The sequence below is a fragment of the Orycteropus afer genome, unplaced genomic scaffold, assembly GCF_000298275.1.
Source record: "Orycteropus afer afer isolate SDZICR_OR568_19922 unplaced genomic scaffold, OryAfe1.0 scaffold00235, whole genome shotgun sequence".
NCBI lineage: Eukaryota > Metazoa > Chordata > Mammalia > Tubulidentata > Orycteropodidae > Orycteropus > Orycteropus afer.
Window position 1 is genome coordinate 3,892,370 of NW_006921822.1, and position 17,259 is coordinate 3,909,628.

A 17,259-nucleotide genomic window follows, 5' to 3' on the forward strand; every position below is an offset into this window, starting at 1 on the left:
CCAATCTTACATTCCTTGCACCATTATCCCACACCCTCAGTAGCCATTCCCATACATATTCTCCAGGTTTCTGTCTGTACATGTTAGCAAAATCCCATAGGTCTTTTCAGGTATAGCATACCACCTCTTCAATCACATTTTCTGTCTCAGCTTTTGGGGCTTACTTGGACTTAACTTTAGTTATAGGTCTAGCAGCAACAATGGGTGGTTGAGGCAATTCCTGAGAGCATTCAGGAATGTCTTCCATGGCCTCTGCCTCAGGCAATGACCCAGAAGGACCAGTTTGGCTAATCCCATCAAACTGATGTGGAAGGGATAATGGCTTTATAGTAATCCATTCAGATGGGAGGCATTCAACAGAATTTACAGGCTCCATATCCTGATCTTCTGGACTATTTGTCTATATGTCCCCATTCCAGGTTTCAAGATCCCATTTTTTCCCAATCAATGCCCTCACTTTAACATCAGACACCATTCTTGGCTGGCAATTTAATTGGCGTTGTAATTCAGCCACCCTTACAATAAGACTCTGGTTTTGGTTTTCAGCAATATCAGCTCTGTTACTAGAAGATATAAGGCATTCTTTCAGAGCACAACTGGAAGCACTGAGGTCTTTTATGCGGCACTTAAGCTGAGACTCAGCAGCTCTGAGCTCATCTCGCTCTTTCACCACTTTGTCTAGTGTAAGTAGGACCAACCAACCAGCTTCCTTATACTCCTCATGCTGACAAAATTGCAGAAAAGTATCAAATATGTGATCACCCAGAGCCTCACTTCTCACAAGTGCTTGATCTATTGGTGGTGCTATTTCACATATTAATGTTGCCACCTCATGCCACAGATTAGCAGGGCCCTCTTTACTAACAGAGGCAGGGTCACTAGCGTCTTTAAGATTAATCAAACTGGAGTACCAATTTAGGAAGCCCATCCTTATGAGTTTGTCTCTCTAGAGCCACTCTTGGTACCAAATGTGTTAGATTGGGTTCTCTAGAGAAACAAAACCAATAAAGCTTATATATATGTATATATAGAGAAATTTATATTAGGAAAATGCCTCACACACTTATAGAAGCTGGCAAGTCCAAAGTTCCTGGATCAAACATCAAGCTGGAGGCTTTTCCACATCAAGCTGGAGGCTTTTCCCTACTCTTGCAGCCACAAGGGCTGAGGAGCTCAAGGCTGGCAGGCAGTACACCGGCTGTTGACTCCAACAAATGATGAATCCAAGATCTCCAGGCCAAATGGTGGATTGTTCACTCACGGACAGTTGTAGGCAGCACAATAGAACCCCAATCCACAGAAGAATGTCTCTTTTCCTGGAATGTCCCCAGATATACTAGAAGCAGGCAACACCCCTAAGGAAACTGCCTTCTAACAAATTGGCTGCTCAAAACATAATCATTTGATCTCATCATGGTAACAACCACACCACAATAGCTCAAACCACACAGAATTGTGTCCAGCCATGTTGACACACAGCTTCAACTATCACAGAGGGAATATACAGAGTCACTGTACCAAAAAGACCTGGTCAATCTTCATCCATTTCAGGAGGCGGCATATGATCAAGAACCAATGGTACTGAAGGAAGAAATTGAAGCTGCACTGAAGGAAGTGGTAAAGAGCAAGGCTCCAGGGATTGACAGAATACCCATTGAGATGGTTCAACAAATGGATGCCCCACTGGAGGCACTTACTTGGCTATGCCGAGATTTGGAAGACAGCTACCTGGGCAAATGACTGGAAGAGATCCATATTTGTACCCATTCCAAAAAAAAAGGTGATCCCACAGAATGTGGAAATTATCTAACAATATTATTAATATCATGTGCAAATAAAATCTTACTGAAGATAATTCAAAAACAGTTGCAGCAGTATATTGACAGAGAACTTCCACAAAAGCAAGCTGGATTCAGAAGAGGATGTGGAATGAGCTATATCATTGTTGAAGTCAGGTGGATCTTGGCTCAAAGTAAAGAATACCAAAAAAATGTTTACTTGTGTTTTATTGACTATGCAAAAGCATTTAATTGTGTGGATCATAACATATTATGGGTAACATTGAGAAGAATGGGAATTCCAGAATACTTAACTGTACTCACAAGGAACCTGTACATAGACCAGGATGCTGTCATTCGAACAGAACAAGGGGGCACTGCACGGTTTAAAATCAAGAAGGGAGTGCATCAGGGTTGTATCCTTTCACAATATTTATTCAATCTGTATGCAAAACAAATAATCTGAGAAGCTGGACTATATGAAGAAGAACATGGCATCAGGATTGGAGGAAGAATCATTAACAACCTGCGATACACTGACGACACAACTTTGCTTGTTAGAGGATGTTAGAGGATGACCTAAGCACTTACTGATGAAGATTGAAGAATACAGTCTGCAGCATGGACTGCATCTCAATATAAAGAAAACAAAAATCCTCACAACCTATAAGCAGCATCTTGATGAATGGAGAAAAGACTGATGTTTTCAAATACTTCACATTGCTTGGTTCTACAATTGATGCCAATGGAAGCAGCAGTCAGGACATTAGACAATGTATAGCACTGGGCAAGTCTGCTGCAAAGGACCTCTTTCAAGTGCTGAAGAGTAAAGATGCCTTCTTGAGGACTAAGGTGCATGTGACACAAGCCATTGATATTTTCAATTGCCTTATATGCATGTGAGAGCTGGACAATGAATAAGGAAGACCAAAGAAAAGTTGATGCTTTTGAGTGTGGTGCTGATGAAGAATGCTGAAAGTACCACTGACTGCTAAAAGAACTAACCAATCTTTCCTGAGGGAGGTGCAGCTGGAATCCGCCTTGGAAGCAAGAATGGCCAGACTTTGTCTCACCTACTTTGGTCATGTTATCAGAAGGGACCATTCCCTGGAGAAAGATGTCATGCTTGGTAAGGTGGGTGATCGATGAAAGAGGGGAAAGCCCTCAACAAGATGAATTGACACAGTGGCTGCGGCAATGGGCTGAAGTATAACAGGGATTGTGGAGCTGGCATCAGACCAGGCGGTGTTTCATTCTGCTGTGCATGGGGTCACTATGAGTCAGAGATGACTTGATGGCACCTAACAACAACAACATGATAAATGGAGTAAAGATTGAAGTTGTTGAGGATTTCATTTCACTTGGGTCCACAATCAGTACCCATGGAAGCAGTAGTGAAGAAATCAAATGATGTATTGCACTGGGCAAATCTGCTGCAAAAAAAACATACTTGAAGTGTTAAAGAGCACAGATACCACTTTGAAAGACTAAGGTGTGCCTGACACAAGCCATGTTTCCAATAGCCTCATATGCATGTGAGAGCTGGACAACGAACAAAGAAGACCACAGTAGAATTGATGCAATTGAGTTGTGATGTTGACAAAGAACCTTGAATATACTATTGACTGCTAGAAGAATGAACGAATCTGTCTTGGAGGAAGTACAGCTGGAATGCTCCTTGGAGGCAAGAATAGCTAGACTTCACTTCTTGTACTTTGGTCATGTTGTCAGAAGAGACCAATCCCTGGAGAAGGATATCATACTTGGTAAAGTGGAGGATCAGTGAAAAAAGGGGAAGACCCTTAATGAAACGGATGAACATAGTGGCTGCAATGATGGACTCAAGCATGGCAATGATTGTGAGGATGGTACAGGACCAGGCAGTGTTTCATTTTGTTGTACATAGGGTCACTATAAGTTGGAACTGTCTTGACACCACCTAACAACAACAACCCATAAAGTACAGTTACTAGAAGAACGGTTCGGTCAATCCTATAGATCTAATAAGGCTTCAGTTTTCCTCCTTAAGATCAAGGGAGGCTGCACCTTCCCCCTTTTCTTGATCCAGGGTCAGCTCCACTCTTCTTGGCACAGAGGCTCTGGTACCAATCAAAACCATAAAGGTAGGGGAGGGAAGGGCAGGGCATAGTACACTTAGTCTGGAAGAACTATGTTTTTTTTTTTTTTCCAATAATACAACATAAAGTGGATATTTCTTCCCAAAATGGTTAATAGAACTAAACGTGGGCTTTAGGGGATGTCCTTGAAATTTACTTGGGCTCAACTCCAAATGGAGAGCATAAGAATCTCCCAGGACCTACTCCCTCAATGATTCTGACTCTGGAAGGTCTGAGAATGGGGTACTGAAAAAAATCTACATTAAAAAAAAAAAAAAAAAAAATCCTGGACCACACTTTTAGAAACATTGATCAATTTCTATACTCTGTTGTTATAGACTGAATTGTGTCTCCCAAAATATGTGTTAGAATTCTAACACTTATACCTGTGAATCTAATCTAATCTAATGTGAAATGTAATCAACCAATCAGTTGAGTTCATACCAATGTAGGGTGACTCCTAAACCTAATCATTCCTGAGTTATATGAAGAGCAGCATAGACACAGAGACAAATATACACAAACAGAGGCAAGACAGATGCTGTCTGACACCACGATGGAGGCAGATGCAACTATAAGCCCAGCAACCCCAAGGGCTGCCTGGCGCATAAATCTGAAATGGGTAAATAAGGACCTTTCCCTAGAACCACAGCCTGAATTCAGACTTCCAGCCTCCTGGACTGTGAAAATAAATAAATAAAATAAATAAATGTTCATCCTTTAAAGGCACCCACTTGTGGTATTTCTGGTACAGTAGCATAGAACTAGGTAACTAAGACCATTACTTATCTCCTCCCCAAATTCTCTGAATTTAAAATCCATGTTTATTTCTCTCCCTTTTTGGAGAGTTCCAGGTTTCTCATGAAGAACAGCAATTCATAGACTCCACCAGCACACTTGTCTGTGTTACTTTTGTTGTGGCTGTGTGCCATCCAGTCAACTTCTACTCATAGCAACTCTATATGACAGAGTAGAATTGCCCATAGAATTTTCTAGGCTGTAATTTTTATGGGAGGAGATCACCAGATCTTTTCTCCTGCTGAGCTGCTGGTGGGTTCAAACTACCCACCTTTTGGTTAGGAGCCAAGTGCTTAACCATTGTGCCACTAGGGCTACTGCATAACCTTAAAATGTTGACAATTTGGAACCTCTCAGATGTCAAGGCACAAAAGGATTATTGCCCTCTTAGACAAGACCTGCCTTACCACAAGCCCTATTTGCTTTATTTCCTGGATTGTTGGAAACAATCTGGAAAGCAAATAATACCATGCTTTCTGAAAGGCATTATATAGGAAACAGATGTTCAAATTCAGTTTGGGTTCATGTTCTTTTGTGGTGGATAATTTCTTGGCTCACATCTCCTAAGGCATTGCCACCTAGTTGATGTTTGGTGGAGAATGAGTTCCAACAAAGCAACCAAGGACAAAGGACCTTCTGCACAGAATATTGTAAAGAGAAAACCTCTGGCTTCAGCAAGCCAGCAGCCAGAGGCTTTCAGGAGAAGCCAGTATTGGCCACTGGATGGTAGCATGGTGTATTTGGCTGCTAGTCTTTACTGGTTGAGAGCCCTGAGCCTCTCTCCAGGGCTTTCAACATGATGGATGGCAGTAGGCTGGAGGGCCCACTGCACAGCAGTAGCCTAAAAGAGTGTAATGGCTCAGACTCTGGGGCCAATAAGAAAAAAGAAATTGGATGGGTGTGGTAGTTCAGTTTGTATGTCAACTTGGCTGGGCCTGGTCGAGTGGCTGGGCATTTGGATGTAGTATTCCCCATGATGAGACTGGTAATCACCTCCATGGTGGAATCTACTGTGAGCAGCTGAGTAGTTGCCTCAGGAAATGTGGTCGGCTTCCTGTATATAAGCAGAAGCCTTGGGGAATGGTTTTGAGCTTATAGTACGCTTGGACCCTGCATGTAGCCATGTCGTTGTTCACCAGCCTGCCATGCTCTGCCGACCTTGGGACTTAAATAGACCTGGCCTGCTGTGTGGTTTGGTAACATCGGGACTGTGCCATTTTATTTGTCAACCTTGGGCTTGGTAGCCTCAGCAGCCAGTAGCTGCCTGAGTGAAGAGATGCCTCTAGCTTCAGTGGGCTGGGAGCAAGAGGCAGAGCTGAAGCCCAAGGTTGAGGGGCTTTTACACAGAGCCTGGCACTTTGAACTTGGACTTAAAGCCTCCAAATTGTAAGAATAAACTCCTGTTTAGTAAGGCCATGGGATTTGTAGTAGTATATTCTTGTCAGAGCAGCACTAGGTAACCAGAACAATGGGCAAGAAACTTAGAGGGTTTCAGAACCTAGGATAGAAACTCTGTGTTCCTGATTGATAGGAAACCATAGAAGATAAGCTACGTTCCCCCCAGCTGCCAGCTGACCCAGGTAGCCCCCCTGTTTCCAGCAATTAATTTTAGTTGCACTTTGACACCTGAACACACATGACTCATTCAACACACTGTGAGGTCAACCTTTTAACTCACTTTCAGAATTGTGTGGGGAAATGAATAATGTCAGAGCCTGGAAGGGTCATGGCAAAGGGGAGTAGACTTCATCTGGCTTTTTCTTTTTGAAGTAGATTTATTTCCTATGTTAAATTTAAGCATCTGACCAGTAGACTTTTGAACTGTATCCATGAGCTTTCTAGCTATACCCATTAATAATCCATCTCATTGACTGAAAAATATCTAGAATTAACCAAAAATTACCAACTGTTTTTCAATTGAGCCATCAGAACCAAACTTGTCTCAATACATGCAAATCATATAAGATTTAAAAAGTAATAAAAGATAGCACTTAGATAGTGCCAGGCACTGAGCTTTACAAAATAATTCATTTAATCTTTTTAGTTTTAAAAAATCATTCAAAAACCTTTATTAGGCATCTATTATTTGCCAGCAACTGTGGGATATATGCTATTTTGATAGCAGAGTTATTTTAAAGCAACTTAAGATATGTAAATTTCATATATATATATATATATATATATATATATTTTTTTTTTTTCCAACCAGTAATTCTGGTCATTTTTGTGTTTTTGAATTTTGTTCCACATTTTTCCTCTTACTCTATCCAGAGTTTCCAGATTTGATCCCTTTCCAAGCAGTTGGCATTGGTAGCTGGGCACCATCTAGTTCATGGAGGTTGAGGTCCTCGTGGTCCATCTTATCTTTGGACTAATTGTTTCCAGATGACTTTGATTTTCTTCCCTCTCCTTTGCTCCAGATGAGAGGAGACCAATAGTTGCATCTTAGACAGTCACTTGGACACTTTTAAGATCCCAGTCACCACTCACCAAAGTAAGTTGTAGAACAAAATTTGTATGAACTATGTGTGCCAATTGAGCATGATGTCCCCACGACTATGGTCCCCAGCCTCCAGGCCTGGTGATTCTCTCTCACACGATGTTTGGTTGTCTCTGAGAAGTTACTCCAACCCTATCTTCCGTTGCTTCTGTAATATATGTGGCTAATTTTGTAACACAAGTATATGTAAGATTATTTTCAGCCAAATCTATCCTTGATCTAGAGTGTATTCCTTTTTACCTACCCTCCCCCCTCGCTCTTCTCACCTGTCTATGCATTAATAGCCTGGTATTTGGTGCTAGTGATACTGCAGTGTTCTCCATGTAGTAGCATTTACCTCTGTTGTCTATGTCTTTTGTGTACATGTCAGTGTCTTTCCTTTCCCCAACATCAACAGGCTGGTAACAGACACTTTCCATACCATTCCTCCCCTCACCCAAATCAACATGTGACCCCCAAATAGTCTGAGATTCCCTCCCCCTTTCCCTCCCATTCCCGGGAAACAACAAAGTGAGTTTCCTTCCCGGAATAAACTTTCCTTGACTTTTTACAATAGTGGACTCATTAATATTTATCCTTCTGTGATTGACTTATTTCACTCAGCAAAATATCCTCTAAAGTCATCCGTGTTGCAAGATGATTTGTGTATTCTTCATTATTCTTTAATGTTGCATACTATTCCATTGTGTGAATGTACCACAGTTTAGTTACCCAATCATCTGTTGGTGGGCATTTAGGTTGTTTCCATCTCTTTGCTACAGTAAATTGTGCTGCAATGAGTGTGAATGTGCTTATGTATGTTCATGTCCTGTCTCTCACCTCTTTAGAATATATTCCTAGTAATAGAATTGCTGGGTCAAATGGTATTTCTATTTTCAGTTTGTATGGAAATGCCATACCATTTTCCACAATGGTTATACCATTTTGCAGTCCCACCAGCAGTGTATGAGAGCTCCAATCTCTCTGAATTTGTTACTCCAATCTTGTCAGCATTTGTTATTTTCTGTCTTGTCGAACTTTGTTATTATTGCTGGGGTGAGATGATATCTCATTGTTGTTTTGATTTGCATCTCCCTAATGGCAAATGATGGTGAGCATTTCCTCATGTATTTGTTGGCTGCCTGTATATCCTCTTTAGTGAAGTGTCTGTTATTTCCTTTGCTCATTTTTAAATTGGGTTGTTTGTCTTTTTGGTGTTGAGGTGTTGACGTTTTCTATAAATTTTGGAGATAAATCCCTTGTCAGATATGTCATAGCCAAATTTCACATTTTTAAATTTAACAAGTAATCTATAAAACAGCCATTTTAGTTAGGCTAAGTGTCTCAGGAAAGGGAGGGACAAGAAATGGCCTCAGGGACCTCAGGAGTGGCAGGATATCCAGGTGAAAAGGGGTGGGAGGCAAGGCTAGGCCCCAAGCCCCCTAGAGCCAGGAAAGGGAGGGACCAGGAGCAGCCGGGGCCCACAGAGTGGCAGGTTTCAGGTAGGAATTGGGTAAGAGGAGGGTGCAGAGGTTTCCAATAGCTAAGGGAAACAAACTTGTCTGTCAGTTTGTCATCCTGTGAGACTTATATGTTGCTGTGAGACTTGGGGCTGTGCCACTGGTGTTTCAGATGTTAGCAGAATTGCACATGTGCACAGGTTTCAATGCAGCTTACAGACTAGGAAGAAGGAGAAGGCCATCCATTTCTCAAAAATTGGCCAGGGAAAACCTTATGAATAGCAGAGAAACACTGTCTGATACATTATTGGGCAAATTTATGAATAGCTTTGAACATTGTCCAACACAGTGCAGGAAAACTAGTCCCTTGGGTTGGAAGGCACTCAAAATAGGACTGGGAAAGAGCTGCCTCATTAGAGTAGAAACAACCTTAATGAAATGTATAAAGTAAATCTTTCAGTACCTCCATGTGCTGACATGGCATGACTCAAATTGAGGAGAAACAGCTGCACACATCCATTAATAATCAGAACATGGAATGCACAAAGTATGAATCTAGGAAAATTGGAAGTTGTCAAATATGAAATGGAACTCATAAAGATTTATATCCTAGGCATTAGTGAGCTGAAATGGACCAGTTTTGGTCATTTTGAATCAGATAAACATATGATCTACTATGCCGGGAATGACAAATTGAAGAGGTGACATTCATCATCACAAAAGATGTTCCATTATGTGTCCTGAAATACAATGCTGTCAGTGATAGGATAATATCCTGCCTATGAGGAAGACCAGTCAATATGACTGTTATTCAAATTTATGCATCAACCACCAAACCCAAAAGATGAGGAAATTGGGGATTTTTATCAACTTCTGCAGTCTGAAATTGACTGAACATGCAATCAAGATGTGTTAATTATCACTGTGATTGTAATTCAAAAGTTGGAAACAAAGAAGAATCACTGGTAGTTGGAAAATTTGGCCTTGGTGAATAATGTTGGAGATCGCATGATAGAATTTTGCAAGACCAATGATTTATTCATTGCAAATACCTTTTACAACAACACAAATGGCAGCTATACACATGGACTTTGCCAGAAGGAGTATACAGGAATCAGATTGACTACATTTGTGGCAAGAGGCAATGGAAAAGCTCAGTATCTTGAGCCAAAACCAGGCCAGGAGGTGATTGTAGAACAGACCATCAACTGCTCATATGCAAGTTCAAGTTGAAGTTGAAGATAATTAAAACAAGTCCACAAGAGCAAAAATATGATCTTGAATATATCCCTCCTGAATTTAGAGACCATCTAAAGAATAGATTTGATGCATTGAAAACACCAGTGACTGAAAACCAGAAGAATTGTGGGATGACATCAAGAGCATCATCCATGAAGAAAGCAAGAGGTCATTAAAAATACAAGAAAGAAAGAAAAGATCAAAATGGATGTCAGAAGAGATTCTGAAACTTGCCCTTGAGTGAAGAGTAGCTAAAGCAAATGGAAGAAATGACAAGATAAAAGAGCTGAACAGAAGATTTCAAAGAGCAGCTCAAGCAGACAAAGCCAATTACTATAATGAAATGCACAAAGACGTGGAGTTAGAAAACCAAAAGGGAAGAACACACTTGGCATTTCTCAAGCTGAAAGAACTGAGGGAAAAATGTAAGCTTTGAGTTGCAATATTGAAAGATTCTATGCACAAAATATTGAATGGTGCAAGAAGAATCAAAAGAAGATGGAAGGAATACACAGAGTAACTGTACCAAAAAGAACTGATCAATCTTCATCCATTTCAGGAGGTGGCATATGTTCAAGAACCAATGGTATTGAGGGAAGAGGTCAAAGCTGCACTGAGGGAACTGGCGAAGAACAAGGCTCCAGGAATTGACAGAATATCCATTGAGATATTTCAACATACGGATGCCCCACTGGAGGCACTCACTTGGTTATGCCAAGAGATTTGGAAGACAGCTACCTGGCCAAACTGACTGGAAGAGATCCATATTTGTACCCATTCCCAAGAAAGGTGATCTCACACAATGTGGAAATTATAGAAAAATATCATCAATATTGCATGCAAGTAAAATCTTACTGAATATAATTCAAAAACGATTGCAGCGGTATATTGACAGAGAACTTCCAGAGGTGCAGGCTGGATTCAGAAGAGGATGTGGAACGAGGGATATCATTGCTGATGTCAGATGGATTTTGGCTCAAAGTAAAGAATACCAGAAAGATGTTTACTTGTGTTTTATTGACTATGCAAAAGCATTTGATTGTGTGGATCATAACAAATTGTCGATAACATTGAGAAGAATGGGAATTCCAGAACACTTAATTGTGCTCATGAGGAACCTGTCCATAGACCAGGAGGCTGTTGTTCAAACAGAAAAAGGGAACACTGCACAGTTTAAAATCAAGAAGGCAGTGCATCAGGGTTATATCCTTTTACCATACTTATTCAATATGTATGCTGAGCAAATAATCTAAGAAGCTGGACTATATGAAGAAGAACGTGGCATCAGAATTGGAGGAAGAATCATTAACAACCTACAATACACTGATGACATAACTTTGCTTGCTGAAAATGAGGATGACTGGAAGTACTTCCTGATGAATACTGAAGAATACAGTCTGCAGTATGGATTACATCTCAATATAAAGAAAAAAATCCTCACAACTGGACCTATAAGCAGCATTACGATGAATGGAGAAAATATTGAAGTTGTCAAAGACTTCACATTGCTTGGTTCTACAATCAATACAAATGGACACAGCAGTCAGGACATCAGACAATGTATAGCACTGGGCAAATCAGCTGCAAAGGACTTCTTTGAAGTGCTGAAGAGCAAAGATGTCTCCTTGAGGACTAAGGTACGCCTGACACAAGCCATGATATTTTTAATCACCTCATATGCATGTGAGAGCTGGACAATGGATAAGGAAGACCGAAGAAGAGTTGCTGCTTTTGAGCTGTGGTGTTGGTGAAGAATGCTGAAAGTACCATGGAGTGCTAAAAGAACTAACAGGTCTGTCCTGGAGGAAGTGCAGCCAGAATGCTCCTTAGAGGCAAGAATGGCCAGACTTTGTCTCACCTACTTCAGCCATGTTGTCAGAAGGGCCCATTTCCTGGAGAAGGCTGTCATGCCTGGGTCGATGAAAGTGGGGAAGGCCCTCAATGAGGTCAATGGACACAGTGGCGGTGGCGATGGGCACAAGTGTAGCAGGAGTCGTGGAGCTGGCTCAGGACAGGGTGTTGTTTCGTTCTGCTGTGCATAGGGTCACTGTGAGTCAGAGATGACTCGATGGCACTTAACAACAATAACTATAAAACAGATATTTCCCTTAATCATTGCCTTCCCTTTCCCTCGAGTTAACGTGTCTGTCCTCTAGTTAATAGTTTACTTTCCCTTTCCCTTTCCTCCCATCTCTGGTAACCATCAAAAAATATTTGTTTTTGTGTGTAAATCTTTTCTTGCCTTTTCTACAACAGCAGTCTCATATTTGTCCTTTTGTGATTGACTAATTTCACTCAGCATAATGTCTTCTAGGTTCATCCATGTTATGAGATGTTTTGCAGATTCATCATTTTTCTTTAATGTTGCAAAATAGTCCGTTTCATGTATGTACCATAGTTTGTTGATCCATTCCTCTCTTGACAGGTATTTAGGCTGTTTCCCTCTTTCTGCTATTGTAAATAGTGCTACAATGTACATGGCTCTTATTTCTCTTGGATATATGCCTATTAGTGGGATTACTGAGTCATATGGTATTTCTGTCTCCAACTATTTAAGGAAACACTATACCTTTTTACACAGTGGTTGCACCATTCTGCAGTCACACAAGCACTCTATGAGGGCTTCAGTTTCTCCATAGCCTCACCAACATTTATTTATTTTTCTAATTTTGCTGTTAATGCTAGAGTGAGATTATATCTCATTGTTGTTTTGATTTCAATCTCTATAATGCCTAATATTGTGAGCATTTCTTCATATGTTTGTTGGCTGCCTGAATGTTTTCTTTGATGAGGTGTCTGTTTATGTCCTCTGCTCATTTTTTAGGTGCTCTGGTAGGGCAGTGGTTATAGCATTCAGCTGCTAACCAGAAGGTCAGCAGTTCAAATGCACCAGCTGTTCCACAGGAGAAAGATGAGACAGTCTGCTTTGGTAAAGATTTACAGCCTTGGAATGCCTACAGGGCAGTTATACTCTGTCCTATAGGGTCACTATGAGTTGGAATCTACTCACCGGAAGTGGGTTTTGGTCCATTTTTTAATTGAATTATTTGTCTTTTTGTTAAGTTACTGAAGTTTTCAATAAATTTTAGACATTAGCCCCTTGTTCGATATGTTATTGCCAAAAAATTTTCCCAGTCTGTGTGTTCTCTTTTTATTCTTTTGCTGAAATCTTTTGATGCACATAAGTGTCTAAATTTCAGAGGGTTGTCATCATCTATTTTGTCTTCTGGTGTTTGTGTGTTTTTAGTTATGTTTGATAGTGTATTTATGCCACGTATTAGGGCCCCTAAGTTTTTTTCTTTGATGATCTTTATATTTTTATGTTTTACATTTAGATTTTTTTTTGATCCATCTTGAGTTCATTTTTGTATATCATGTGAGATATGAGTCTTTTTCATTTTTCTGCACATGGATATTCAGTTGTGCTAGCACCAATCATTAAAGAGACTATCTCTTCCCCCATTTAATGAATTTCAGCCCTTTGTCAAAGATCAGCTGTCCATAGATGGATGAATTTACTTCTGGGTTCTCAATTTTGTTCTATTGGTCTATGTGTCTCCCATTGTACCAGTACAAGGCTATTTTGACTACTGTGGCTGTGTAGAATATTTTGAGATCAGAAAGTGTGAGGCCTCATACTTTGTTATTGCTTTGTTGTTGTTGTTGTTATTGTTGTTATGTGCCGTCAAGTCGGACCCAACTCATAGCGACCACTCCTTGGGTTTCCGAGGCGGTATCATTACAGAAGTAGATTGCCCCATCTTCCTTCTGAGGAGTAGCTGGTGGGTTTGAACTGCCAGCCTTCTGGTTAGCAGTCAAGTGCCTTAAGCACTACGCTACCAGCGCTCCCTATTATTTAGTAGTATTTTACTGACTTGGGGTCCTTTCCTTTCCACATAAATTTAGTGATTAGTTTCTCCATCTCTTTAAAGAAGGATGATGGAATCTGTGTCATGATTGCATTATATTTGTAGATCACTTTGGGAAGCATTGACATTTTCACAATTTTAAGTCTTCCTACCTATTGTTGTTGTTGTTATTTGCCGTAGAGTCGGCCCCGACTCATAGCGACCCCTCCTTGGGTTTCCGAGGCAGTATCACTACAGAAGTAGGATTGCCCATCCTTCCTTCCGAGGAGTGGCTGGTGGGTTTGAACCACCAGCCTTCTGGTTAGCAGTCAAGTGCCTTAGGCACTATGCTACCAGAGCTCCTACCTATTAGCATGATATATTCTTCTGTTAATGTAGGTCTCTTCTGGTTTCTTTTAAAGAGCTCTGGTGATACAGAGCTAAGTCATTTGGCTGCTAACCAAAAGGTTGGTCCCACTTTGTGGGAGAAAGATGAGGCAGTCTACTTCTTTAAAGATTTACAGCCATGGAAACCCTATGGAGCAGTTCTGCTCTGTCCTATGGGGCTGCTATGAGTTGCAACAGCAGTGGGTTTGTTTGGTGTTGCTTTTGGTTCTTATAGTAGTGTTTGGTAGTTTTCTCTGTGGTTTTTTTTTTTTTTTTGTCTCTGGTTAGATTTATTACTAAGTACTTCATCTTTGGGTGGTTATTGTAAATGGTATTGTTTTCCTGATTTCCTTTTCAGAGATCTCTTCATTAGTGTAAAGGAATCTGACTGATTTTTATATGTTGCTCTTGTACCTGCCACTTTGCTGAACTTTTCAATTAGTCCGATAATTTCCCTGCTGAAGCTTTGGCATTTTCAGTGTATAGGATCATATCATCTGCAAATACAGATAATTTTACTTCTTCTTTGCCAATTTGGATGTTCTTTATTTGCCTTTCTTGCCTTGCTGCTCTGAGTAGGACTTCCAATACAATATTGAATAGGAGTGGTTATAAAGGACATCCACATCTATTACCCATTGTAATATCTTGAGTTTACAGAAGATGAAACTGAAGTTTCCCTGAAGTTGAGAATTTGCCCAAATTCACAAGCTAGTAAGTAGAAGAGTTCATACTCAAATCCTAGCAGCCTAGCCCCAGAATTCAGGCTGCGAAATATTACCCTCCATTAATCTCTTTTGCAGTTATTCATGTCTTTAAACAATTCCTCAATTTCACCTAACTTGTCAAATGTTTAGTCATAAATACTTATAGTCCGTGCTGGTATCCTCTCTTTCATATCTAATATTGGTAATTTTCATGCTCTCCCTTTTTTTCTCTTGTTCAGTCCAACTAGAGCTTTATTAGTTTTATTCGTCCTTCAAAAAAGAACCCACTCTTGGTTTTCTCTGTTTTTTATTTCTTTAATTTCTGCTATCACCTTTATTATTTCCTTCCTTCAACTTACTTAGGGGTTGTTTTGTTCTTTTTTTAGCTTCATAATGTGGAATCTTATGTGTTGATTTTAGAACTTTCTTTGTTCTAATATAAACATTTAAAGCTATAAATTCTCCTCTAAATATTGCTTTAGCTGAATTCCACAAATTCTGATATTCTGTATTTTCATTATTATTCAGCTTGAAATATTTTGTAAATTCTTCTTTGACCCTTTGGTTACTTAGAAGTATGTTGTTTAATTTCTAAATAATTAGAAGCCTTGCAATTATGTTTTTGTTATTTAATTTAAATACATTATCATAGGAAACATATTTTGTATCATTTTAATCCTTTTAAATTTATTGAGACTTATTTCATCCTATCATATGTTCTCTTTTGGTGAGCATTCCATGTGTACTTGAAAGAATATGTATTCTACCACTTTTGAGTAAAATATTCTATCTATGCCTGTTAGGCTATGTTGGCTGATTGTGTTGTTCAAATCTTACAAATCCTTACTCATTATTTATCTACTTATTTTATCAATTATTGAGAGATGGTTATTAAAATTTCTGACTATAATTGTGGATTTGTCTACATCCACTTTCAGTTCTGTTTTTATTTCATGAATTTTGCAGCTCTGTTAGTAGGTGCATACACATTTAAGATTGTTATGTCTTCATAATGAATTGACTCTTTATCATTATTAAAAGTCCGTCTAGCTTTGGTAATAGTCCTTATTATGAATTCTATTTAAATATAACTTCCCTTTGATTAATATTTGTATAATATATCTTATTTCAAGGAGCTCTGGTAGCACAGTGCCTAAGGCATCTGACTGCTAACTAGAAGGTTGATGGTTCAAACCCATCAGACATTCTGTGGAAGGAAAATTAGGCAATCTACTTCTGTAAAGATATACTGCCTTGGAAACCCAACAGGGGTCACTCTGAGTCAGAATTGACTTGATAGCAGTGTTTTTGTTTTTTTTTTTTAAATCTTATTTCATCCTTTTGCTTTTAAACTCTGTCTTTAAGTTTGTTGTTGTTGTTGTTATGTGCCGTCGAGTCGACCCCCGACTCATAGCGACCCCTCCTTGGGTTTCCGAGGCAGTATCACTACGGAAGTAGGATTGCCCAACCTTCCTTCCGAGGAGTGGCTGGTGGGTTTGAACCGCCAGCCTTCTGGTTAGCAGTCAAGTGCTTTAGCCACTATGCTACCAGAGCTCCTTTAAGTTTAGTGAGTTTCATACACACACACACACACACACATATACATATATATATATAAACATATATATAACTTGATTTGTTGTTGAGAATATATACAGAAAAACATACATTCAACAGTTTCTACATGTACCATTTAGTGACGCTGATTACATCCTTTGAGTTATGTAACCACTTTCATCCTCATTTTTCGAGTTGTTCCTCCCCCATTAACATAAATTCACTGCCCCTTAAGGTTCCTATCTAATCTTTTGAGGTACTGTTGTCAATTTGATCCCACATAAATAGTTTTTAAAAGAGCTTAATGCTCAAGGCAGACATTTTTTACTAGTTAAGGTAAACTATTACCTGATTTTAAGAAGACTTCAGGGTTATTTTTGGCTTAAGGCAGTATCACAGGGCAATAGTTTCAGGAGTTCATCCAACCTGCATGGCTCCAGAAAGTCTGGAGTTCATGAGATTGAAATTCTGTTTTGCATTTTCCTCCTTTGATCAGGATTCTTCTATGGAATCTTTGATCAAAACGTTCAGTAATGGTAGCCAGGTATCCAGTTCTTCTAGTTTCATGGCAAAGGAGGCAATTGTTCATGGAGGCAGTTAGCCACACATTCCACATCCTCCTCTCATTCCTGACTTAGTGTTTGTTTTCGACAGCCTGGATGAGTCTTGTCATTTTCCAGTCTGACATGCTCTTCTTTTAATTGACGCACATAGTCCATTTGTATTTAATGCAATTGTTGACATTGTTGGCTTTAAATCAGCTATTCTGCTACTTGTATTCTATTTGTTCCATCTTTTTTTCAATGCATTTTATTGAAATATAATTTATGTACAGTGAAATACACAAAACTAAAGTGACATGGGTCAATGCATTTTTTTTTTCAGTGTT